Source organism: Aegilops tauschii, chromosome 3 (assembly GCF_002575655.3).
Source record: "Aegilops tauschii subsp. strangulata cultivar AL8/78 chromosome 3, Aet v6.0, whole genome shotgun sequence".
Taxonomy (NCBI): Eukaryota; Viridiplantae; Streptophyta; class Magnoliopsida; order Poales; family Poaceae; genus Aegilops; species Aegilops tauschii.
In genome coordinates, this window is record NC_053037.3 from 527,062,063 (window position 1) to 527,086,542 (window position 24,480).

Consider the following 24,480-nt stretch of genomic DNA (forward strand, 5'->3'; position numbering starts at 1 on the left):
TGTGGGCCCTGATGTAATATCTAATGGTGTTAAGAAAAATGCATTTGATCTCCATCATGTCTCTACTCCATATTTGATTCCTGCTAGGCGCAATCAAAGAGAAGATGGCATTGTTGGTTTCAGCAGCGTCAACGAGAGGATAGTGCCAAGCATATTGAGGTATAGAAATAGGAAGGTGCAAAGTAATTTGTTGGGAAAGTTCCTATTCACGTGGGTGCACGGGATGAAGTCAAACTGAAGTTCATAGCTAGATTTCGTTCGGTGTCTCGCCAAAGTCATTTTCTCATGCGAGGATCACATGAAGTCAAGTATTTCCTTCCTTCAATTACTTGTTACGTATCGACAAAGTACTACTCCCTTAGCTTCCAAAAATGTCTTACATTATAGGATGGAGTAGTAGTTTGTTTTTTTAGCTTTTTGTGATCAATTTGCCGGATTTTTAAATTGGTTAATTAGTCATTAGATAAAGGGGGAGAGAGTCCAAATATTTCTCTATTCTATGCCTGTTTGGTAACCAACTTAGTAGGAAACCGATTGGGCTTAGGTAGCGTATGTGTGCCTGCGTGCACCATAATAAAAGGAGGTTGCGCCTCATGTGACGGGGGATTATTTTTCCCAAACGATAAGTGCCTACCGTCAGGCAATTACGCCCCGGCCCGAACGCCTGAATCACCATCCGATTTACAGAGCCCGAATCTTGACATGAGATGGTGCCAGGTCATCCTCATTCGGGCAACAACCAAACCGAACGGACGAGAAAACCTCATCTTCGTCTCTGCTCATGCACCCGCACAGTGCTACTTGTGAGCTGCGTTAGATTTTCCCCGAAGAGGAGAGGAGATGCGGTACAGTAAAGATAAGTATTTCCCTCAGTGAGAACCATGGTTATCGAACCAATAGGACAATCATGCCTAGCCTCGTGAACAGCACCTGCACACACAAAAGTAAATACTTCCACCCAAAGCGGTCAAGAGGGTTGTCAATCCCCTTGAACTCGTTACTTGCAAGGATCAAATCTTGTAGTGATAGATAGATAAATTGCAAAACAAAATAAAAGGAAATAAATTGCAGCAAAGGAATTTTGTTTTTTATAATATGACAAAAGTAGACCCGGGGCCCATAGTTTTCACTAGAGGCTTCTCTCAAACACATAGCATACGATGGGTAAACAAATTACTGTTGGGCAATTGATAGAAAAGCGCATAGTTATAACGTATTCATGGGAATGATCATGTATATAGGCATCACGTCCGAGACAAGTAGACCGACTCCTGCCTGCATCTACTACTATTACTCCACCAATCGACCGCTATCCAGCATTCATCAATGGTATTAAGTTCATTAAAATAGAGTAACGCCTTAAGCAAGATGACATGATGTAGATAAAGTAAACCCGATCAATGTGAATAAACCCCGTCATTTTATTCTTAATGGCAACAATACAAAGTCAAACAGGCCAGCCCTTTTTAATGCGCTGCTTGACCCTGTTTTGAAAATGAGCTTTGCTCTTCTGGGCGCTGGGCGCATGTCTTCTCCCCTACTTTGTCACCGGGATATAGAGCACTGCAAGATTGAACCCAATACAAAGCACCTCTCCCACTGAAGACAAATAAATCTAGTTGGCAAAACCAAATGGATAGATCAGAGAGAAATGCAAAGCTATAACAATCATGCATAATAACATTCAAAAAAGACTCGATTACTTCTAATGAATATTCAGATCATAAACCCACTATTCATCGGATCCCAACAAACACACTACAAAAGAAAATTCATCGGATAGAACTCCAAGAACATCGAGGAGAACATTGTATTGAAGATAAAAGAGAGAAAAGAAGCCATCTAGCTACTAGCTATGGACCCATAGGTCTGTGGTAAACTACTCACGCATCATCGGAAGGCAACAAGGATGATGTAGAAGCCCCCCATGATCGATTCCCTGGTAGAGTACCAGAAAATGCCTCCAGATGGATCGCGGAAGAACATAAGCTTGCGGCGGCATAAAAAGTGTTGGGTGGCTCTTTGAGGGTTTCCCAATATTTGAGAATTTATAGAAGTGAATTAGGTTAGACGGAGCCTTGAGGGGCCAACAAGTCAACAGGGCGCGCCCCCCTGGGAACCTCGGATTGCCTTGCCATCTCCCCATACACCCTGTGGTCTCATCCCAAAGCTTCTAGGGTCTCTTATGTCCAGAAAAAATCTTCAAAAAGTTTTGTAGCGTTTGGACTCCATTTGGTACTAATTTTCTAGAAAACCAAAAACAAGCAGAAAGCAACAACTGGCACTGGGCACTAGGTTAATAGGTTAGTTCCCAAAAATGATATAAAATAGTATAAAAATGCATAAAAAGTATCCAAGATTGATAATATAATAGCATCGAACAATCAAAATCTATAGATACGCTGCAGACGTATCACACAACCACACCCTCTCTTGTTCCACTCACTTCTCTTCATCTTCCTGGGAGGCGAGAACCCTGTCCTATGGCCTCCGAGCTCCCGCACCTCCGACGACCGGTGAATGCCGACGAGCACAACCAGGTTTCTTCCCATCTGCCCCGTGCCACTCCTATTCTCTCCATTTTCTTTTATCCCCTCTCATCTGTCTCTTGCGTTGCGCAGATTTACGCCGTTGCCGTTTGTCCATCGCCGAACTCCGGCAATCCGTCCTCGTTCCTGACCTCTGGATACATCCGTTCCCGTCCTCCATAGCCCCGTCGAGCGCCGGGGTCTAATGACCCACAAGTTTAGCGGATCAATCGAAGTCCTTTTGGTAAGTAAGAGTGTTGAACCCAACGAGGAGCAGAAGGAAATGACAAGCAGTTTACAGCAAGGTAATGTTTGCAGGCACTAAAATTATCGGTAATAGGTAGTTTCATAGCAAGGTAATTTGTAATGAGCAACAAGTAACAATTGTAGCAAAGGTGCAGCAAGGTAGCCCAATCCTTTTTATAGCAAAGGACGGGCCAGAACGGTCTCTTATAATAAGCAAAGCGTTCTTGAGGACACACGGGAATTCCGTCTAGTCACTTTCATCATGTTTGTTTGATTTGCGTTCGCTACTTTGATAATTTGATATGTGGGTGGACCAGTGCTTGGGTGATGTTCTTACTTGAACAAGCCTCCCACTTATGATTACCCCCTCTCGCAAGCATCCGCAACTATGAAAGAAGAATTAAGATAAATCTAACCATAGCATGAAACATATAGATCCAAATCAGCCCCTTACGGAATAGCGCATAAACTAGGTTTAAGCTTCTGTCACTCTAGCAACCCATCATCTAATTACTACTCCACAATGCCTTCCCTTAGGCCCAAGTATGGTGAAGTGCCATTTAGTCGACATTCACATGACACCACTAAAGGAAGCAACAACATTCATATCAACACAACATCGAACGAATATCAAATTCACATGATTACTTATGACAAGACTTCTCCCATTTCCCCAAGAACAAAATTAACTACTCACAAATCATATACATGTTCAAGATCAGAGGGGTATTGAATAGCATCAAGGATTTGAACATATAATCTTCCAACAAATAAACCACTAGCATCAACTACAAGATGTAATCAACACTACTAGCAACCCACAGGTACCGATCTGAGGTTTTGAGACAAAGATTGAATACGAAAGATGAACTAGGGTTTGAGATGAGATGGTGTTGGTGAAGATGTTGATGAAGATTTGTCCTCCCACGATGAGAGGGTTGTTAGTGATGTCATGGTTTTGATTTCCCCCTCCCGGAGGGAAGTATCCCCGGTGGAATCGCTCTATCGGAGAGCAAAAGTGCTCCTGCCCGGGTTCCGCCTCGAGACGGCGGCACTTCATCTCAAAAGTCCCCCCCTATTTTTCTAGGGCAAGTGGAATCATATAGGGGAAGATGGGCCTCGGAGGCTGGCGAGGGGCCCCTCGAGCCACCTGGGCGCGCACAAGTGCCTCGTGGGCCTCCTCTGGTATTTCTTTTCTCTAATATTTTTTATATATTCCAAATAATTCTCCGTAAAATTTTAGCTCATTTGTTGTGCAGAATAGGTATCTCTGATTTAGCTTTTTCAGGTCCAGAATTCCAGCTATCGGCAATCTCCCTCTTCATGTCAATCTTGCAAAGTAAGAGACAAAAGGCATTAGAATTGCACCACAAAGTATTATATTGATCAAAAACATTATAAATAACAATAGGAAAACATGATGCAAAATGGGTGTATCAACTCCCCAAGCTTAGACCTCGCTTGTCCTCAAGCGAAAGCCAATATCGATAATCATGTCCACATGTTTAGAGAGAGAGAGGTGTCGATAAAAACAAAATACAGACATAGTAACATCATGATCAATATCATAGCAGAAATATATATTATCATAGAACTTCTCATGAGCAAGTAACAATTCATCACAACAACAAAGTATAAAGCATAAACTTTGTTGGAAACTAACAAACTATGTTCCCAGTCAACAAGGCAATTACAATTCATCATATTTTCAGGAAGGGTCTCACATAAGAGCTTTTGTATATCAAGTCTACATACTCAACTATCATTTAGTCTTCTATGATTGCTGACACTCACGACACAAAAGTTTCAGTCAGACACATAGGAAGATAGGGGCTTATAATGTCGCCTCCCAACTTGTTTACCTCAAGGGTAATGTCAACAATAATAATTCATGATGATCACTCATATCCAACTGTATATATATGCCTAGATCTTTCCCCACCACATGATGCTTGCAAAGAGAAAAATGAAAAAGGAAAAGGGGAGAACACTATTGACTCTTGCATGAAAAGTAAATACATAAAGGTAAAAGATAGGCCCTTCATAGAGGGAAGCAGAGGTTGTCATGCGCTTTTTATTTTTAGAAGCGCAAGCTCTTAATGTAAAGGAATGCCACTTTATATTGCCCCTTGTGATAGCAACCTTTATTATGCAGTCAATCGCTTTTATTTCTTTACCATCACAAGATCATACAAAGCTTATTTTCCTTATAATAAAAGATCATACATCTTTAGGAGCAATTTTTTATTGCTTTATGCACCGATCACAACTTACTTGAAGGATCTTATTCAATCCATAGGTAGAGAGAGTGGACTCTCATGACATGAAACCGGATTTAAGGGTTTTTGATGCACAAGTAGTATCTCTACTTGGTGCGGATTTTTTGGCTAGCAAAGATATTGAGCAAGCACCACATGTTGGAGGATCCATAACAATATAACTTCTATGTGAATATAAGGAAACATAACTCATTACGTTGTCTTCCTTGTCCAACGTCAAAAGTTTTACATTGAATATTTAATGGGGGCTCACAATCATAAAAGATGTCCAAGATAGTATATTTATATGTGAATCTTCTCTTCCCTTATTAATCTTTCATGAATTGCATCATTGACCAATACTACGTTTGTTAACTTCCAACAAATTTTACCACTTATACTTTTATTTATGTAAAGTCATTACTTTCCATGGGATTAGCATATGATCTTCTCATTATTTTCTTTGCTAAGATTGAAACATAAAAGTAAAGAAGCAAAACTCAACTACTCTTTATTATATAACTCTCAACTTGATTACATAGATAGATAGATCATGAAACTAGCACTTGGAAATAGATCATACTAAACTTTTATTCTACTAAATCACGAAATAGCTAAGGATCAAACTAAGATAGGTGAAGATAATAAAAGTGATGGTGATACGATAGGGGGAACCTCCCCAAAGCTTGGCACAATCCTAGGGTGGTGCCCATACCTGTGTACTCAAGTTTATTTGTTCGGTGATGGTGGTGACGATGAGGTGGTAGGTTTGTTCTCCATAATGCTCATGAGTGTCTCCCTCAAACTCTGAATTTCCCGAAGCACTTGACGAATTAGCTCAGTATTCTTTTCCACTTCGGCCATAATATGTTTATTCTCTGCCCCTGATGAGTTTGTTCCTGCATCACTTTCTCTTGGACGAGATATGCCCCAATTTGACGGTATGTGCATGTGAGGAGTATTTTTAACCCCATAATTGTGAACCATATTATGAAAATTGTTTCGATATAACCTGTGCAAGGGCCTCCTAGGGGAAGCCCTTCTTGTACCTCTTGATTCCCTTGGTCATTTCTCAATCTCATGGCCTGGTGAGGGTTTGGAGTAGTGGAGATGCTAGCCAACGTGCCCCTCTCCGAGGCCGGAGGGTGTACTTCAATCGAGTCTCCTCCATCTTTCTCCATGGTGACCTCCTCGGTTCCCTCTCTCCTTAGTTCCATCTGCAGCAACCAAGCATCGCCTTCCACGTTGTTGGAGGAAGAAGAAGGCATAATGCCTGGCTTGGGAAGTCTGGCAGAAAACAGCATGAAACAAAAACAGAGGAGATTTTGGTGATATGGTGGTCAAAACATCCAGGAGTATATGTAATGAATTTTTATCTTGCAAAACAAGTATTCCAGAAGAAAACGGATTCGGGAAGGCACACGAGTGGCCCACGAGCGACCAGGGCGCCCAGGTGCCTCGCGGGCAGCTCATGGGTCCCCTCGGCTATTTCTTATTTTGGTAATTTTTTCTAATATTCCAAAACGGACAGAAAATATTTTTACGGAATTTTTGGAGTCGGTTTACTTACCGTATCACATACCTATTCCTTTTCAGGGTTCTTGAGTGTTCTGGAAGGTCCCTCTTATGTGTTCCTCCGGTGTCATAGTTTGAACAATGTTAGTTTCAACATTAATAGGTGTACCCAAGATATAATGTTTAATTCTTTGTCAACCACTCTTGGATTAGTGCCTTTGGAGTTATTGATCTTGATAGCTTTACAACGATAAACTTCTTCGATGATATATGGTACTTCCCATTTAGAGAGAAGGTTTCCTGCAAAGAATCTGAAACAAGAGTTGTACAATAGAACATACTCACCCACTTTGAATTCCCGTTTTTTGAATTCTTTTATCATGCCATCTTTTAACTTTTTCTTTGAAAAACTTAGCATTTTCATATGCTTGGGTTCTCCACTCATCTAACGAGCTAATGTCAAATAACCTCTTCTCACCGGCAAGTTTGAAGTCATAGTTAAGTTCTTTAATTGCCCAATATGCTTCAAATTCTCACTTCATATGGCATTTCATTTCTCTGTAGTTTAGGCATAATTACACTTAGTTGGTCATAGGCTTCAGATTATGAACATGTTGGAGCATCTGTAAAATTTTGATCAGTTCATCAATGAGGTGATCCATAATATTTGGCCATTGGCGAGATTTTTTGGTCATGTTTGATGTCATTTTTAGTACTATGTCAACTAATAGTAAATGAGAATGAGTTGAACATTGCAAATTAAGATGTATTAGTTTTTCCATGGCAAATTAAGATGATTTTCCATGGCAAGTTTGTAGTTTTATTTCACACTCCAATTAACACTTTGCCATGACAACTTAAGATGTGTTGTTTTTCCATGGAAATTTAAGTTGTTTTGCCATGGCAAATTAAGATGATTTGCCATGGAAAGTTTGTAGTTTTATTTGACACTCCATTAACACTTTGCCATGACAACTTAATATGTGTTGTTTTTCATGGCAATTTAAGATGTTTTTGCCATGGCAAGTTTTAGTTTTATTTCAAACTCCAATTAACACTTTTCCATGACAAGTTTATGTGTTGTATTCCATGGAAATTTAAGATGTTTTGCTATCACAAATTAAGATGGTTTGCCGTGGCAAGTTTGTAGTTTTAATTCACACTCCAATTAACACTTTGCCATGACAACTTAATATGTGTTGTTCTTTAAGATGTTTTGCCATGGAAAGTTTGTAGTTTTATTTCATACTACAATTAACACTTTGCCATGACAACTTAATATGTGTTGTTTGCCATGTAAAGTCAAGATGTTTTGCCTTGTCAATTCAGATGATTTGCCATGGCAAGTTTGGATTTTTTTTTCAAACGCCAATTAACACTTGCCTTGGCAACATAACATGTGTTGCCATGACAAGTGTAGCTGTTTTCCCCACACATCATTCTTAAAGATTTTTTCTGACCATGGTAAATTAGCATTGTTAGCCATAGTAACACCCCAAACTCCATACACTATGCATGTAATGCTAGTAAATGATAACAAAGAAAGTTGCCAAAACAAATGTACGGAAATTTGATCTTCATATCATTTTTATCTTTCAACAACATGTCAAGTTTACTCCGTAGCATGGTAAAATTACTTTCATAGACATGGTAATTTTACTATTATTTCCATGACAAATTTCTACTTTTTATTTTGCCATGTCAAATTTACCTTCTTATTATCATGGCAAATTTACTTAATTGCCATGGGAAGTTTTTATTTCTTAATTTTTTGCAACAGCAAGTTTCAGGTACATTACCATGGCAAATTTACTTGTACATGCATGGCAATTTTACTTTCCATGTCCATTTAATTGCTCAATGTAATTTTTTTGCTTTTTCATGGGACCATGGTAAATTTTGCCATGGCAATTTGTACTTTTGAGTACATTTTTTAGCATCTTAAATGAACAAGAAACAATTGTTCTTATAGAACATATTTCACTTTTTTAAGAACATGTCAATTTTTTATGTTATAGCATGGTCATTTTTACTTTTAGTTGGCATGGCATTTTTCAATTCTATTGCCATGGAATTTTACTTTAATTTTTTGCTATGTCAATTTTTACCTTCTATATTTTTGACCATGGCAAATTATCTTTTAAAATTTCCATGGCAAATTAATTTTTCAATTGCCATGGCAAATTTCCTTTATCGCGCCATCACAATTTTAATTAATCATACATGGCAAAAAAACCTAACATTCATGGCAAATTTACTTGAAACATGGCATATTTTACCTTTTGTTGCCATGGCGAAGATACTTTACATTCACGGCAATTCTAGTTTAATTGTCATGACAAATTTACTTTTACGTACATGACAATTTTATATTTATCAATTTTACATTTTATTTTTTACCATCGCAAATTTTACCTTCTTCAATTTGCCATGGCAAATTTAACTTAATTGACATGGCAAATTTAACTTAATTACCATGGCGAACTAACTCTTAAATACATGACTGGCAATTTTATGCGAAAATGAATGGACTAATCACATGGCAATTTTTGTATGGATTTTTGTTTTCTCCAGGGTATGGCAAATATACTCTTTTTTGCGCATGGCAATGTCATGAAATTTGATCTACACTTTTGTGTCTCTATATTTTTGCCATCATGATTATTAACCACATGGCAAATCCTAAAGATGTGCCATGCATGATTTTTGGTCAAGGCCAAATTTTCTTTTAATTGCCATGGCAAAAATCTTCTTTCCGTAGTTTTTATATATTAATTTTTACTTTTTATTGCCATGGCAAAAATCTTCTTTTTGTAGTTTTGCTATATTAATTTTTACTTTTTATTGCCATGGCAATTTTTGCTTTGACATAGATGGCAAAATTTAGTTTGTGTAATGTTCATTCTATTCATGTGTATCTTTTTGCCATGACATTTCTAAAATATAATTATGTCGCCATGGAAATTCTTGAATTTTTTGGCATGACACAACATCAACTATTGATGATTTCTGCCATGGAAAATTTGTGCTCCACTTTGTTTTTTTCTCCCATGGCATTTTTGCCATGATTTGCCTGGCAATTTTAAATGCCTTTTTTTGCGCACCATGTATGTACATATGAAAATTGCCATGACTTTTTTCTTTTGGGTCATTGCAGCAAAAAATTTCTTTTCATCAATGGCAATTTTATGCTTTTAAAGACGGGGCTTGTTGAAGCACAGCAATAAACTGGGCTTTTGTTTGTCACAGCATAGAAAAAAAAAATTTGGGATTTTCATGTCTTTTTTGTTTTCACAGAAAAAGTCAAAGGCCTATACGGGCGATCCGTTCGAGGCATGGGGCTTCTCGTACCGAATGAGATCGTTCGGGTGGGGATAGTGATCATACCGAACAAGTCGTTCGGTCGATGCCTCCCTAGCCCAGACGTATAGCATTTATCGATGTCCTATTTTTTGGTTGTGAAACAGAAACTAGAGGCTGGGGTATCTTCCCTTGGCAACGGTATTTCGTATGTGTTTGTGGAGATGCTTTGGGATTTTGTGTGTGTTTTTGACAAGAGATTGGAGACGATGTCTCTAATTTACTACTGATTCTTGGATGATCGTCCACATACTTCCTATTCAAGGCGTGCATGTTGTTTTTGTGGTGATTGCATCTACAAGATCGCGAGCGCCACATCATTTCAAGTGACATCGTATCGTGAAAGATGGGAAAATTATTTGGGCCATCGATTCTCTGTCGAAGGTCGCATCGATGACCCACTAGAATCCCAAGGTATATCAAAGCCAATTTTAATTAACAATGATTTACAATTTAGCAATGAGCACAAAGCGACATATATCATATAATAATGAAGTCTAACTCTCATATGCATCGGCATGTCATAAAAGAATAATTCATGCACACATAATAAGGGTTGATACATAGCATAAGCAGTTTTTTGCAATTTTATCGCATTAGAAACATAGAGAGGTGGATGTGTGGTTTCTCTCTCATAATAATAATATTGCAAGTAGGAGCAGCAAGAACATGCATATTATGTCCATCAAAATTATCATGAGTAATGGTAAAATGCAACCCATCAATATAATCCTTAATGAGTGCAAACTTCTCCGATATAGTGTAGTTGTGAGAATTCAAAAGGATAATTAGACTATCATGTGTGTCGGTGTAATAGCAACAATTTCATGCTTAACATAAGAAACTATAGCATGCTCATCTCCATAAGCATCATTCATATTGGCATCATGGCCATAAGCATAGCAAGCATCAAGTTCATCAAAAAGGGATATTTCAAACGAATCTAAAGGATCATAGCATTCACCCATCGGTAAGGACGAAGGAAAAATAAATAACGTATGAGATAAAGAGTTACTCTCATTACAAGGTGGGTCCGGGTGACCGACAAGCTCTTTCTCCTTTTGTTCTTCTTTCTCCTCCTCGTCTTTTTCATCTAATGAGCTCACTATTTCATCAATTTCTTCTTTCATAGATTCTTGCAAAATGTTAGCCTCTTCTCGGACAATGGAGACTTTCTTGATGCAATTCATTAATATAAGCATTAGAATCATAGTTTTCATAGTAATATTTAAGTACGACAAAATTCTCAGATCTGTAAAGGGTATCATCACACTTTTCATATATTTCAAACAAAGAATCAATTTCATAAGCACCCTTAAAAACAACAAATTCTTCTATTTGCTCATCATAGTAATTATATACACCATCAGCATAAGACGCCAATGTTTCATTGCCATTAAATTCACTGTGAAAGGGAAGGTGTGGAGCCTCCATCTTGGAGCAACAAGTATAATCATACCTTAAGCACAAATTCCAAGCATACCAACACAATATTTTAATTTTATCCCATAGGTGTTTACCTTTTTGAGACAAGCGATAATCCCTAAAGTATTCTCAGTGATCCAAAGTATCTCCCAATATCAAGTTGAACGGAGATTTATCAGGATTATCAAAATAGTATTTAATGTTCTGCACACAACCAACATCAAGGATTTTAGGAGGTTCCCCATCTCCATCAGTAGCAAGTACAATTTTTTTTGGTGTTTCGTGTTCCATATCCATTACTAAAGATATAAGATATAAAACAACTAAAGAAAATAAAATCTACTTATAGATAACTCCAACAAGCACACACGAGAATATTCACCCCACGCTATCGCTCCCCGACAATGGCGCCAGAGAAGGTCTCGATAACCCATAAGTGTAGGAAATCATGTGTAGGCTTTTTCAATAAATAAGAGTGTCGACCCCAACAAGAAGCTAAAGGTAGAATTAATATTCTCTCAAGTTCTATCGACCACCGGTACAACTCTGCGCACACTAATGTTTGCTTTACCTAGAACAAGAAATAAAACTAGTTTACGTTAAATAAAAAGATTGCTTTTTAAGATAATAAAAGTTTATTGTTGTTTTAGTAGAGAGCTTTTGCAGAACAATGAGAAAGATTTGTCCCTAGGCAGTTTATAACTGGATCGGTAATCAGTATTGCAGTTTTATATGAGGGAGAGGCATAAACTAACATACTTTTCGTTCTTGGATCACATGCACTTAGGATTAGAACTCTAGCAAGCATCTGCAACTACTAAATATCATTAAGGTAAAGCCCAACCATAGCCTTAAGTGTAAAGTCCTCTTTAATCTCATACGCAACAACCCACTTATCCAAGTTTGTGTTTCTGTCGCTCACGCAACCCTAAGAGTAAGAAAATTGCAACACCCTACAACGGGAATCCCACACACTTGCGCGATACGGAGGGCACCATAGGACAACACCAAAATAAAACATACAACTCAACTAATCACGATCACCAATCAACCCATAGGACAAAATTGATCTACTCAAACATCATAGGATGGCAAAACATCATTGGATAATAATATGTAGCATAAAGCACCATGTTCAAGTAGAGCTTACAACATGTAGAGAGAGCTTGCACTTCAACATAGAGGGGGAGAGAGTTGGTGATGACATCGGCAAAGTTGTTGATGTAGATCGCCATCATGATGGTTCCCCCGGCAGCGCTCCGGCGCCATCGGAGGGAGGGGGAGACAGCCCCCTCCTTATTATTCTTGCTTCTCCTCCCCCCAGATGGGAGAAGGATTCCTACTCTGGTCCTTGGCCTCCCCGGCACCCGAGGGGCGGGAGCCCCTCTAGATTGGATCTCACTGTTTTCTTCTCTATTTCGCGTCCCTGTTTTCCGTTTCTTAAATATCCGGAGATATGTAACTCCGATCGGGTTGAAAGTTCCACACAATTGTTTTCCCTGATATTAGCTTCCTTGCGCCCGAAGGATACTTCCAACCAACCTCTAAGGAAGCCACGAGGGTTGATGGCGCGCCCCTTGAGCTTGTGAATCCCATGGGCCCCAGGGCATTGATTCTTGCGCCAAAAAATCATACATATTCCAAAAAAATCTCCGTAAAATTTTATCGCGTTTGAATTTCGTTTGATATGATTTTTCAACGAACAAAAAACATGCAACAAACAAGAACTGACACTAGGCACTAGATTAATATGTTAGTCCAAGTAAATCTAACATTCTTAAGAAGTTGCTCTCCACTTCTACATATTCTCTCACCATGCACCCCGTCCACATCAGCTTTAGGCCACATCATCAATCAGTTTGCAAAATCAGCCAATCCCTACTGTCACAGCTGTTCACGTCATTATCGTGCCACATAAGCGTTCACAGACAGGGGTGGAAAAAATCCGACTTTCCCCTCCCGCGGGGCCGCCGCTCATCCCGCACAGAGTAAATAGCATAAAACTACTACTTTACAGGCTAGGGTTTCAAAAAACTACCGAATATTTTTTTCGCTGATAACTACCAAGTCAGGGGACGGCTGTTTCAAAAAACTCTAATTGGCCAGTGCTTTATTATTGATCGTGATTATGACAGTTAGGGCCCGCATGTAAGAAAACTGATTGTTTGACCGTTTGTTCGACCGTTAAATGACATCTAGGGCCCATATGTCAGTGTCTCTGCAAACTTAAAAAAGCAATCAGGTCCTCCAAACAAATTGAAAAAAGCCATCGGGTCCCTCCCGTGCTCAAGATCCACAGGAGCGCTCCCGCCGCTGTGCTCGACGGGGAGCTCCCTCCCGTTGCGGCGGAGCTCCCTTCCAGCGCCGCCGCAGCCGTCATGCGTCCTCTCCCTCTCGTGAGCTCCCTGCCGTGTGTCCTCTCCCTCTCCCTCTTTCCAGGGCACGGCGGCCATGGAGTCCGAAGGCGGCGGGCGGAGTCCCAGCCCCTAGGCGCGGCGGGCGGAGTCCCAGCCCCTGGGCGCGGCGGCCGGAGTCCCAGCCCCTGGCCATGGCGCGTGGTTGGCGGCGACCCGTGCTCCTGGGTGCCGGCTGCTCCTCGCGCGGCGCTCCTTCCCTGGCTTGGCGTGTGGCGTGGCCGGCCTCCGCGCAGAGACGGTCGCCATGATCCGCGCGGAAGGGGGCAGCGTGGGCAGCAGCGAGGGCCGGCAGCCATGGCCGCGTGGAAGGGGGCAGCGTGGGCAGCAGCGAGGGCCGGCAGCCATGGCCGCGTGAAGGAGGTGGCCATGGCCGCGCGAAGGAGGTGGAGCTGGCCTTTTTTTTCACTGGTGGATGAGATGAGCTGCACCAGGAGCCGACCTTTGTTTTTTCTGGTCGCCGTGGAGGTCAAGGAGCGGCGGAGTGGGCAGCAGGGTGGCCGGCGGCCATGACTTGAGTTGGCGCAGGCGGGGCTGCAGGGAGGGAGGAGAAGAAGGAAGGAGAAGAGCAGGAGGAAGAGACACTGACGTGTGGGGCCCACACGTCAGGTAACGGTCAAACTAAATGGTCAAACTGACGGTGAGTTTAGGTGCGGGTCCGACCTGTCATAATCATGATCAATAGATAAGCATTCGATGATTTGGGTTTTCTGAAACAGCCAACCACCCATTTGGTAGTTATTTGAGAAAAAATAAAAATGGGTAGTTTTTTGAAACCCTAGCCAGTTTTATGCTATTTACTCTCCCGCACAAGGCACCCCAATCTGCCCGCCTTCCAAGTGCACGACCGCCGGTTCTCCCGCATAGGCGATCCCAATTCCCAATCCAGCCTGACACCGCTGGAGGTGGAGCGCCGCCCTTCCTCCTCTCCTCCGTCCGGTTTCCGCCTCCTCCCGCTGCGCGCTACGTCGACGGTGACCACGCCTCCACCATGCCCAACATGCGTGCCACCGCTCCTGTACGCCTCCTCCTCCGCCCGGCCAAATCCCGCCGGCATCTCGAGGCCAGCGCCTCTGCTCACCGCGCCATGTCCACCGCTGTCGCTTTCGCGCGCCGCCCGTCCACCACCACGCGCTGCCGCCAACCGACGTCTGTTTCGGCCGACCGGCGGCCGCCGATACGACGTCTCCTGGGCGCGGTTCCATTGCTACTGCCCCAGGTCGTCGAGGAGCAAGATGAATCGGGCTGGGCGCATCAGTTTGTCTGCTCCGAGCCTCTAGGCGCGGTTGCGACGTGGGCCTTCCGTCGTTTGGTCACTGGCGACCCAGAATGTCAGATCGTGGACGAGTCAGGATGCCGTTTTTTGCAAAAATCAAGCATGCCTTCTCCCGTTCTCTACAACGCTTCATCCAATCATCCCCAAATTCATCGTTCGTTCTTCTCTTCACAACGCGTATCTCATCCGGTCATCAACCGTTGCCATCGCGAGGGGTTGGCAAGGTAATGGCCTGACACAGCCGCAAAGATGTCATACTAGGTGAGGTATCTCTCCGGTCGCATCCTCTACTCTGACTGTTTGGACAACCACGGTGACCTCCTTAACGACATCGTCCTCCTATGTCTGAATCCCGCCACGTAAGAGCGATTAGTGTTTGTTGATTTCAGATAGTTGTTGAGCCTATCTGGCTACCCAAGCATACACCAATACTGCAGTCAAGCCTACACCAATATTGCAGTCAAGTTATACTGCAATTACTAGCAGTCGTCCCTCTTCAGGTAACAAATTGTATTTCTTTTTAACCTTCATCTGCTGGTGGATGATTGGCAATGTATTGTGTTTTAAGATATACTCCCCGTGAATTATAAGTGTACCTCTGCAATAGTATTTTTTTCCCGTGAGAACAAAGATCAATCTGTACACTCAACAAAACTTAACTTTCTCCATGCCCATTCTGTTTTCAGATTTTGCAGAGGGGGGAAAAGAGCACGTTGAAAGGAGAATGCCAAGGAAATAGGTAAAATAAAATTTCATCCAAGATTTATTAATGGATGGGTTGTCCGATATACTAGAGATGGTGAGTCTGATTTGCCTAAGAAGTTGTCTGGCAGTGTTGTGATATCTCTCTAATGTCCATTCAAGTACTTGATGAATAGGTGTTGCACCATATTTGAGGGTAAGATTGCCTATATCCATGACTAAGCTTTCTTCATTTTAGTACTATTGAACCATATATTTATTTGGCTTAGTTTGTCTTTGCAAATTTTGATCGAACTACTATTTAGCTACTCCACTGATTTTAAATTATCTTGAAGTAAAAAATGTAAGGTAGGCCAGTCTTTTGTTTGCCGAAATTATTCCTTTTACTAAGTAATCAAGTTGGGTTTGCTACTGTTGTTTGTAACATTCAACTAGCCTCATCGTTATGGAAGAGGGGTTAGTGGATTAAGGACAGACGTGGTTGGGGCTTTATTAATTTAAAGACAAGCAGAACTTGTGCTTTCATTCTAACTTTATTGCCACATTAATGCAATTTGATCTCAGATATCCCTTGTGTTGCAGATATCTGATGATTTTTTATCTAGCGGCTCTGTTTATCTTCACTTGAGATAACATAAGGATGTAATTGGCCCAGTATACAACCAAGGGTGGTTAGATATTTCTGATTCATTAGCAAAGTCCTAAATGGACAAGGATATTGCAACATTTTCTTTGTTCGAATGTATTAGTTATGGTCACACTGAACAAAAGAGAGACCGATACATGTTCAATGCAATGCTTATAAGAAAGGGACATCATACTGAAGTAGCTTGTGCCAATGTTCATTCCTAATGGTGTGCTTAAATTAAAAAGAAGTTACTATTTGCATACTTCAGATTTGTAAGTCATGATTGTGAATGTTTATTCCTTTTAGGTGATAATAATCAACTTCCTCTTATAAACAGGATGTGCCTATTTTCATACTTATTTTCGATAATTCATCTCTATGATGTATGTACTACAGATTCGCTCTTCCGGAGCATTTGCAATAAGTATGATGACTTTCTTACCTATAGTTTCAGTATAATTTGGTCGACCTCACTATTAGCAAGAGTAGTCTGTAAATTGTGTTGCTTATTATTTACTGCTTTAATCATGGAGAAAATCAAACCACAAGTGTTTCTATTTCCTCTTCACCTGATGGGTGTATATTTCATAATGCCTTTGTTGTTCATTGTAAGGCAAACACTTAAGCATTCTAAGAAAATGTTGGCATGACTTCTCCTATTTTATAGATCCTTTTTATCAGACATATGTCTTTGTTTCAGTGTAATACTCTTAAATATAGAGATCTTATATATGTAAAACAAGTATTATTATTTCCTTATTTTGCAGTTGCATGATCTATTTCTGCCAATTTGAACTTGCCTAACTAAAAAGTCTATGTCTGTCCATTTGAACTTGCTTATGCATAACACAAGTTCCCGCTGCAACGCGCGGGGAATCTTCTAGTTATATAAATTGTTGACAAAAGTATGTGGAAATAGCAGGATAATGGCATTAGAAAAAAATAAAAAATTATGAATACATCGGACACGTATCAGACCCTGTTGTGACACGCGACAGGACTGATATTCCCACTCCCCATTATATCACATGGGTGTGGGGATCAAGGCATTTTTGTTACGTAATAATCATGTCGCTTGAGACGTGTCGTTCAATTACGTCGTGATGAATAATGGGGCGTGGCTTGGATGGGTCCCATGATTCCACACACACGTCATATTGACCTGTGGTCAGCGGGATCGAGATGGTCCGGTTCGATCAGCCGGGTCAGAGCCTGGTCAGGTCCCCCACAGCCGAGGCTCTGAGCCTTCAAAAATTTCCTGAGTGTTGCGTGGGAAATCGGCCATCCTTAACAGGAAAACTTTCTCGTGGAAGTCGACTGTTTATACATCAATAAACCAAGGTTGGGCACGGCCGTCGTTCAGATAGGCAGGCCGGGCTCAAGGAGCATGGTGGATGAAGCGATCTGGCCGATGTGTTTATCCCCCAAGTATACTAACAGTGCAAATTTACTTTTCAAGGGAGCTAGATGAACCAGTTTCGACTTTGAGAAGCTTACTAAGACCAACGCCATCAAGATGGCTCCATCTCCAGCAAGCAACCAGACTTGAAGACTAGTTCAAGAGCTATTAACGGTGTTACGACCCAGGGATGCCTCAACATGCCGAAAGTTGTCCTGAATAGGTCAACATGGGGCCCTCTAGGTAGGTTTATACCATGGGTGCAAACAAGATGTGGACAACTTGGAGTACATGCCAGAATGACCGGCGTCCAGGAGGACTCCTTCAACCGACTAGAATCGTGTAACCCTAGACCCCGATACCCATATAAGCTAAGGTCAGGATAGTTGATTAGAGATACATAACTTTATGGCTTTTGCTAAAATCCTCGATCTTTGTAACCTCTATACACAAGCAATATACACGAGCAGGAATAGGTTTTTACCACTTCCACGAGGGCCTGAACTTAGGTAAATCCTTCCTTGTTTCACATCCAATCTACTTGCCTAGCCAATATACCTTTCCGAGGGATCTGCCGGAAATAACTCCAACACTAGGCGATAAGGATACAAGAAATCAGGGTTTGATGTCGCACCTCCACATGCATCACCTACAAAGGCACCTTTCTTGTCCGTTCGATCAACCATGAGCCCTAGGGTAATTTCGACAGGGAGGAGAAGCAAGAGGTGACGCAGCACAATGAGACTTAATGTTTCTTTTATGGAGATGATGCTCGTAGTGAGACGTGGAGATTGAGTAGATACCCATGGCGGCATCGTCGAGCAGTAACCCACGACGGCAAAAGGGTGTCGAGGTGGTGGAGAAGTAGATGCTGGCGACATAACTCTTGACAATGGTCTCCGTGGAGGTTGTTAGAAGGGATAGATAGAGATTGTGGAATAGTTCATTGTATTGCTTGAGCCTCATAGGCATATATATATAGGAGTACGTGATCATCTTGGAGTACAAGGCAAGGTAGAATAATATCCTACGCTATCCTAGCTTTCCTAATAATCACGATACTCAACATCCCCCCACAGTCACAATGGTAGCGACGCAGACGGTGAGACTGGAGAAGAATCTGAAGGCAAGCCAACGGACACCCCCCCACACACATTCGTAACGGGCGATGCATCGCGGAAGTCGTGGCTGGAGTGGAAACCAACGAGGTTGCTCAAGCAAGGCGGTAGCCCTTTGTGCCATTTGTCGAAGTAGCTGAGAGCGTAGGGTGGTGTAGTCGTGGTTGAGGTAGTCGTGCGAAGAACGTCGTGGTCGATGTCGAGTCGGGGAGCCGGTGTCGAGGATGTCGCCGTGGAGCCGCGGCGCAAGGAGGAGCCGAGTTAGTCATGGGCGCAGTGCTGTCGAAGTAGTGGTGCGCCGGGGAGAAGACGTTGTTGACGATGCGTCGCGCCGGGGTTGCCACTAGTAGAAAAAGGGCCATTTTTCCCAGTTCATAAGGCCCATCTGTCCCGGTTGGGGAACCGGGACTAAAGGGTCGCTACTAATGCCTAGGCCTTTAGTCCCGGTTCTTACACGAACCGGGACAGATGGGCCTCCACGTGGACGAAGGCACGCACCGGTGTTGCCAGCACCGGGCATGCGTAGACGGACGAAGACGAAGTTGACGAAGCGCCGCACCAGGCTTGCCAGGCCCGGGGACACGTCGTGGACGAAGGCACGCATCGATGTTGCCAGCACTGGGCATGCATAGATGAGGGACCTGCACGAGTTGTACGTCATGTCGAAGAAGTCGGAGAGGCCAGTAGAGAAGGACTCGACGACGGTTGCGGCGCCAATCGGCGCAGGGCCGATGTTGCCCGCGGTTGTTGGAGTAGATGAAGTGGCCGGGGTAGATGACGACAACGCTAGCGACGGGCTGGTGATGGACGAAGACGAAGGAGGTGGACGGGCAGCGGCAGCGGCTACGAGGGTACCGGCGGCGGCGGCTAGGTTAGGAGCGCGGCGGCGATGCTCGAAGTAGGCGAGGAACCCGACATCGTGATGAAGACCGGCGCGGACGGTGGCATTCCCGTGCCGAAGGAGATGGCGTGGCGCATACCATGGGAGGTCGACACGCGGTGACGGCGGAGTGGACCGCGGGCCATGGCGCTATGGCTTGAAGGGGCGACGCAGCGGCGGCGGGCAGGTCGGGGCGATGGTGGGAAGACCTCGGGGCGGCGGCGGAGACCGCGAGCCGTGGCGCTACGGCGGAACCCGGGTCGGTGCAACCGCGGGCACGGTCTCGGGACGGCGCGGCGTGGACCGCGTGCCACGCTTGCTACGGCCCGACGGGGCGACGCAGCAGCGACGCGAGGATCGGTGCATCCACGGGACGGCCTGGAGCGAACGGCCTCGGGGTGGACCGCGGACCGCGACACTACGGCCAGAAGGGGCGGCGCAGCGGTAACGCGGGTCGGTGCAGCCGGGAGAAGAACCACGGGGCGGCGGCGCTGCGGCCCGACTGGGCGACGCCGCGGCAGCCCGTTGCTCGATCGGTGGTAGGCGCGTGCTCGGGGACGTGCTGGGCGAAGACAGTCGCATGATCGGTTGATCAGACCGACGGCGATGTACGCGCCATGGCGGGGACGACACGTAGATCGGAGTCAATTGCGACGTTGTCGGTGATGTCCCGGGCGATGACGACGAATATGGACCGACGATGGAGACCGCGCGGACGAGCTACTGGCAGCGACGCACAAAGGCGTCCCTTTGGCGGCACGTCCAGCCTTGCCACGCGGTTGATGAAAAAGCGACCAGTGTAGTCGATGCCGATGTCGGAGTCGAGGCGCAGGGGTCAACGCCTGCGGCGGGCGACGCAAACCGATCAAGCATAGATCAGAAACCAAAAAGAAAACGCCGATCAAGATGACCGGCGGGAGAGAGAAAAACCCGGAGCAAGGGCTCGAAAAAAGACTCTCTAGGGTAGCCACATGACCAGCGGACGAACCCTACGTACTGGCGGCGCGGCCCCCGGCGGCGGTCATGGTGACCGCCGCCCCGGGGGCGGCGCGCGGTGCGGAAGCGACGGGCGGTGGCTAGGGTTTGGATCGGTTAGGCTGATACCATGTTAGAAGGGATAGAGAACTGCGGGGCTTCACTGGCGACATCATTTTCTCATCCTGTAGAGAGTTGCGCACATGTACAGAACCATTGGAGGCTGAGCTCTCAGCTTGCATGGAGGGCATCAACCTCGCCCTGCAATGGACGGAGATGCCGATAGAAGTAGAGACGGACTGCCTTGTCGCTCTTAACATGATTAATGGCCCGGGCAGGGACCGATCTCGCTATACCATGTTGGTTGATCAAATTCAAAGGCTTTTGAGGGAAGGGAGGATGTTCAAGTTATCTCATGTTCGTAGGAACAGAATGGTGCAAGCCATTATCTAGCCTCCTTTGGACGGACAGAAGGTCGCACTGTGGTGTGGTTGGGTTCGGGACCAGGAGACGTCCCTGATATTTGTAAGAATGACTTATGTCTTAATTGATGAAATAAAATCTTTCTTTCACCCGCAAAAAAAAGAAGGGATAAAGAGGGATTGTGGAATATTTTATTTTATTGCTTGAGCCTAGTAGGCATATATATATAGGAGTACATATTTTAAACATTATATATATAGGAGTACATGATCATTTTGGAGTATAAGGAAAGGTAAAATAATATCCTATGCTATCCTAGCTTTCCTAATAATCACGATACTCAACAGAGGTGAATGGGAGAGGACACTTTGGGAAAGACGTTGAGTGGAGCAAAACACCCACGCGTCACACAGGGTGTGTTCAAGGACGCGCAGGCGTGAAATATGTGTTGGATTTGAAGTAGTACCTTGTTTATAATCATAACACATGTGGTAGTAAACAAAAATTGCTGACGCGATGCTCGTTTTCACTTTTCATAACCACATAAATCTCTCAGTCTTTTCAGCATATTCGAACATCTCCATAAAAGATAGTGGATGTTTTTATAAGAACTAAAATTTCCACAAAAAATCTCATCAAGCCTACTTACTGTACACCAGCATGTTAATTTTGGGCAACCTCGCATAATCCGCACGGATACCTTCTCCTATATGATAGCCCAACAATCACCACCCGCAGCTGACCTCTCTCTTCCCCGCTCCCCCGCCCGCTCCCCGCCCGCCACTTTTGCTCCCCGCCCATCCATGGACCAGTCCCACGGGAAACCATGGCCAACGCACCACACTGGACCCACACGCCGTTTACCCAAACGTCCAAACCTCGTAAGCTGATCTCACCGAAAAGAAACAGTGGCATCGAGCTTCGCGCCTGCGCTCTCCCCCAACCGCGCCCGAGCTATTAAAGGGAGATTTGATTTTTTGCCACAAGTTACTTTGCTCTTTGACATTTTGCCACTAGTTACATAGTAATTGATAATTTGCCACAACTTATTTGGCGCTTTGATTTTTTGCCCTCTGTTAGTTGGGCCCCACATAAAATTACCAGAATACCCCAGCCCCACACATTGACCACGAACGGGAGAGGCTCATCCCCTTCTGCTCGCACGGGTCGCTCGTTCCCATCCCCTCGTCCCCGGGCTCATACGGCGGCGCCGGAGCAACAGCAGCACGAGGCGCCGGCGAGGAGCAGTAGCTCGGTGCTCCGTGCACATCCTTCATCCCGGCCTTCTCGGGTGGGTGGAGCAGCTCGACGCGCCGGTCCATGGAGGCTCCTCCAGGGCGGGCGACGGGCGCGGTCCAGGCGGCGCCGGCTCGAGGTGGTGGCGGTGTGGCCAGCCTCGGTGCGGAGGCAGGGCTCGTAGGGCGCAGAAGGAAGCGGCCGGACGTGGCACAAGGCGGCGGCATGGGCCAGATGTGTGGCCGGCGGCCATGGCCGCGCGACGGTGCTGGGCATACTTCGGGCGCGGGCGTGGCCGGCCTCGGCGCGGAGGCGGGGCTCGTCGGGCGCGGAAGGAGGCGGCCGGAGGTGGCACAGGACGGCGGCGTGGGTCGGCAGTGTGGCCGGCGGCCATGGCCGCGCGTTGATGCTGGGCGTGCTTCGGGCGCAGGCGCAGCTGGCCGAGGAGGCGGAACGGCGGTGGGTGCTCGCCGGTGGCGGCGCGGCGCCCTGCCAGGTCAGGCCGGTGGCACGCGCACGGGCTGGTTCCCGTGGCGGAGCGTGAGAGAACTGAGGAAGAGGCTGGGCTATGTCAGAGTCAAACACTCACAAGGGTATAGTTGTCCTCTGTTTTGTGCACTTATTTTGTCTATCATTTGCAAAGATTATTTTTGTGTTAAAAAGTGGTAAAAGATCAAAGTCTAAACTAAGTTGTGGCAAAAAATCAATTACTATGTAACTAGTGGCAAATTGTCAAAGAGCAAAGTAACTTGTGGCATAAAATCAAATCCCCCGCTATTAAACCCGCGCCTCCTCCCACACTCCCCGTGTGCAATCCCAATCCTCCCTCGCTGCCGTCGTTTCAAACTCGGCAAGCAAACCCTAGCCCATCCGCCCGGGCCGCGAATCCCGAGCAATGCCGCGGGGAGGCGGGAGGCGTGGGACGGGGAGCCGCCGCCGCCGCCGCTCGGCCGCCGCGGGACGAGCGCGGCGTGGAGGCGATCGAGCTCATCAGCGATGGTGAGTGAACCGCTGGCCTTCAGGCGCGTGTGCGCGATCTCTTCCTCTTTTTTTCTTGTTCTTCCTTTGCATTTTGGTTTCAATCGAGCGTTTAGGCGATTTTCGCTTCGCGTTTAGCCGGATTCACGTGGTGGTAGGTCCTAGCTCGGAAGTTGAAGCGAGTTTCGAGCTACTCTTTTGGTTGGAATTGGAGACGACCGGCATTTGCAGTATCCGCGCACAGATCGATTTTTCCAGGGCGCGTCGATCGATGCTTCCCCGATCCGAAACGAATCACCCCCCATTTTGGCGAGTTCGATTTGTCTTTGCTTTATTTTTGTGGGGGCAGATGTTCTTTTTTCTTCGGTCAGCTGCTGTGTCGATCACCGTGTCAGATGCGAAATTTCGTTCGGATTAACACTTTTTTTCGATGGGTCCAAAGGGTACTGTAACCTTGCGATTTGGTTTTACAGATGAGCCGAAGTCAGCAACGCAGGCAGAGGGATGCGCGGCAGATGTTTCCGAGGCGCCCCCATGCCAATCCCCGAAGGAAGGTGTGGTTAGAAGTTCGTCGCTTGAGGCGCGAAGCTCCATTCACGTTCTATACATTAACTAACTCCTTATTTGTGTTTACAACTGATGACTGCATGATAGTTTCCGCAAAGAACCTCGGGCGTCTTAGGAAGCGAACAGCGGCCGCCGGTGGTGCCGCAACTTCTGAGTTGCACGAGGACGAGGTGCAGGCTGCTGATGTCATGCCAAGCAATGGTGAAGGTATGTGTGTTGGGACTTGGGAGGAACACTGATATCTCTTTTGAGTTATTTTGTTAAATGTCCTTAGTGTGTGAGAAATTAATGGGGACGCAGTGCGAGGCTAAAAATTAGACCATGAATGTAGAAATAATAAAAACATTGGTTTTACTTATTACCACAGCACATTTTCTGTCACCAAATTATAACCTGCCAAAAGGTTAATCTTGAAACTATTAACTGAAATGTGCCGTCCTTTTAGCACGAGGCAGTGGCACATGAGGATGCAATGTCCCATCCTTCCAGCATCATGGTTCTAAGATTAGAGCAATATGGCTTCTTTACACTATCCATGGCAGAGAGAACACC

General features: G+C 44.8%; 2 long non-coding RNA genes across 2 annotated transcripts; both read left to right on the forward strand.

Annotated features, from left to right (window-relative positions):
* Positions 1–14,549: 14,549 nt before the first annotated feature.
* LOC141021035 (uncharacterized) lies at positions 14,550–16,549 on the forward strand. Its single transcript, XR_012181036.1, has 3 exons — positions 14,550–15,522; positions 15,709–15,920; positions 16,307–16,549. It is a non-coding gene; the product is annotated as an uncharacterized lncRNA (long non-coding RNA).
* A 6,616-nt stretch (positions 16,550–23,165) lies between these two features.
* LOC141042492 (uncharacterized) lies at positions 23,166–24,137 on the forward strand. The gene is made up of 3 exons (XR_012205526.1): positions 23,166–23,382; positions 23,835–23,915; positions 24,016–24,137. It is a non-coding gene; the product is annotated as an uncharacterized lncRNA (long non-coding RNA).
* Positions 24,138–24,480: the final 343 nt, after the last annotated feature.